The 3501-nt window shown below is 44.9% G+C and overlaps 1 non-coding gene across 1 annotated transcript; it reads right to left on the bottom strand.

Annotated features, from left to right (window-relative positions):
• Positions 1–1406: 1406 nt before the first annotated feature.
• LOC123773500 (5S ribosomal RNA) lies at positions 1407–1525 on the bottom strand. The gene has a single exon (XR_006774839.1). It is a non-coding gene; the product is annotated as a 5S ribosomal RNA (ribosomal RNA).
• Positions 1526–3501: the final 1976 nt, after the last annotated feature.

Raw genomic sequence — 3501 nt, forward strand, 5'->3', positions numbered from 1 at the left:
ACACACCTGACACCACGTGTGCCAGACACCCACACACCTGACACCACGTGTGCCAGACACCCACACACCTGACACCACGTGTGCCAGACACCCACACACCTGACACCACGTGTGCCAGACACCCACACACCTGACACCACGTGTGCCAGACACCCACACACCTGACTCCACGTGTGCCAGACACCCACACACCTGACACCACGTGTGCCAGACACCCACACACCTGACTCCACGTGTGCCAGACACCCACACACCTGACACCACGTGTGCCAGACACCCACACACCTGACACCACGTGTGCCAGACACCCACACACCTGACTCCACGTGTGCCAGACACCCACACACCTGACACCACGTGTGCCAGACACCCACACACCTGACTCCACGTGTGGCAGACACCCACACACCTGACTCCACGTGTGCCAGGCACCCACACACCTGACACCACGTGTGCCAGACACCCACACACCTGACACCACGTGTGCCACACACCCACACACCTGACACCACACGTGCCACACACCCACAGTGCTATAAACCTCACTTTACTGCTGCCTACAAGACGGCCAGCCCTCCGACACCTTGTATTACGACTCTTCAGGATTCATCAAACATTTAAGTGACCACTAACGAAACCTTTACATCCTCCCCCAATCGTGGCGTCTTGTTTATGTTCACTAAACAGTCAACCAGGTTAGAAACTTTTCTAACAATGAACAGATGTTATTGTTAGGAGACAATTTGCTAATGCTTTGGAGTTCCCATATATATATATATATATATATATATATATATATATATATATATATATATATATATATATATATATATATGGTGGGGAGGACGAGGGGACGGGGGAGGGGGGAATGGTGGGGAGGACGGAGGATAGGGGAGGGTTGCTGTGGCTCAGCAACGTGTATGCTTTGCTGAGCCACAGCAACACGTGGCCGGGTATACATATACATTCATGTATAAGTTTCATTTAATACGACTGCACATACTGTATTGATTATTTTCTTGTTCAGGACTAGTCAATCCCTCTGACTAGTGCTCTTGATTCTTTGTTTAATTGGAAGAGTATTCCTCCATATGTCGTCTTTATACGAGGTGAAGAAAAATAATTAACGGTACAATGTATTACACTTATTATAAATTTACACAACGTTTCGAACATACAATTTTCGAACATTTCAATTGAACCACGATACAAGAGCACTCGTCAGAGGGATAGACTAGTCCTGAACAAGAAAATAATCAATACAGTATGTGCAGTCGTATTAAATGAAACATGAATAAATGAAAACCTGCTGTCAGTATACACCAATATAGAGGCTACCTACCTTGAGGTGCTTCCGGGGCTTAGTGTCCCCGCGGCCCGGTCGTCGACCAGGCCTCCAACATTATTGCCAACAGCATTTGGTGTTCCCAGGCGGTCACCCATCCAAGTACTAACCAAACCCAACGTTGGTTAACTTCGCTGATCGGACGAGAAGCGGTGTTCTCAACGTGGTATGGCCGTTGGCCAAGGGGCAGGGAGGGGGCAGGGAGGATATATATTTATTCTATCCTATCGCCAAATACCTTGGCGCTCAAGCGCGCGCGTGGCCCCAAACAATTTAAATGCAAAGATCCTACAAGGAAAGCAGAAAAGCATCTCATCAAATAATTGAAATATGCGCGCGTGTGAGAGTATGGCAGACACCACCAGACTCGCGCCATCTGTTGAGGACCTCCGTCACCTCTCCCTCCAGGCCAGAGCATGTGTCCCAAGACGTATAAAGTTGTTATTTACTCATTTAAAATTGATTTTATAATTCATTCTCAGTGATTTAGCAGTTTTGATGTAAATAACCCAACCAGAATGCTCACTTTGTGTGTCGCTGACTGACTTGTTTTTAACCTGATTCAACAATTATAGTTGCCAGTCAATTATAGTTGCCAGTCAATTATAGTTGCAGGCGAGAATTCTTAAGTTCTTTTGCTGCCAAGATCAGGGCACAGGACCCACTACACATTAACACAGCCATTCACGAAACCAGTACATCTTTCTTTATTCATGGCGGTTTAGTCTGTATATATTCAATAGTTTACGAGCTTGGAACCTCACAACCCAACGGTTATTATTGTTATAAACAACCTCGAGGCGTTCCGGCGCTTATGAACTGCTTGCTACATGTAAACAAAGCCACCATGATCAAGGAAAGATGTACAGGCTTCGTATGTGGCCGCGTAACTCCTTGATGAATCTTTGTCGTGGCCAGACGCCCACCCAACTCCAAGGCCTTAACAAAAATTTCGTCACTTGATTTCGGACCCCCAGGCAGGTAAGAGCTGCACAACTTGTTCAGCTTGGAGCCTCGAAGCCTGGTGGATAGCGCGCAGGACTCGTAATTCTGTGGCGCGGGTTCGATTCCCGCACGAGGCAGAAACAAATGGGCAAAGTTTCTTTCACCCTGAATGCCCCTGTTACCTAGCAGTAAATAGGTACCTGGGTGTTAGTCAGCTGTCACGGGCTGTTTCCTGGGGGTGGAGGCCTGGTCGAGGACCGGGCCGCGGGGACACTAAAGCCCCGAAATCATCTCAAGATAACCTCAAGATAGCTTGTTGATTTATTTTAAATATATCTAAATTCTTATATATATATATAAGAACTGAATTCTTATATATATATATATATATATATATATATATATATATATATATATATATATATATATATATATATATATAAGAGATTCCTATATATAAATATATATATAGGTATTACTTTTGGGTCTCTGGAGGACGGGCTGTTCACGGACGACCTCTATTCGAATCGCAAGTTGAGCAGTTGGGAGTCGTGTGTAAATCGTGTGTCATTTATAAACAGGGTGTTTGGTGGCTGGATTAACGAGCTTGTGGCCAGTGCCGACGAGGACGGGTTGAGCTGCTAAATACCCAATGACTGACAACCACCTTACACACGATTCACAATTGATGATATTCGAACTTTCCTCGAGTATTACTTCGCTCACGATCTCTGTTCGAATCGCCTCTCCGTCAGAACTGTCTAAACACGTGCTTAGGTACAAACAATTGACAACAAAACCTAAATAAGTAACTTCACCTGCGCATAACTGCACATCAAATTCTAATATATAGATTTATGAGGAAGAAATCAAATTTGAACACAGAGTACGACAAATGGATGAATGCGAATATGGGGTCGATCGCCGCTTGGACGAGCCTAGCCTGGGAACAGCTTAGAAAGTCACACCAGCACCAAGCACACGTCTCGAAGCTTAACTGTAGTTCAGCCGTCACAACAAACCCCTTTGAATCAGAAAACCCTCGCCACAATTTTATGAATGAAGGAATTACTCCATTTTTAAATCCTAAAAAATATCCTAAAATATTCAGTATTTTGGTAAACAGGTTTCAAGATGCAGTCAGATTTGGAGGGACATTTCACTACACTAAGCGTTTACACGTTCACCTCTATGTACCTGCGACATCTATC

The sequence above is a fragment of the Procambarus clarkii genome, chromosome 89, assembly GCF_040958095.1.
Source record: "Procambarus clarkii isolate CNS0578487 chromosome 89, FALCON_Pclarkii_2.0, whole genome shotgun sequence".
Classification (NCBI taxonomy): domain Eukaryota; kingdom Metazoa; phylum Arthropoda; class Malacostraca; order Decapoda; family Cambaridae; genus Procambarus; species Procambarus clarkii.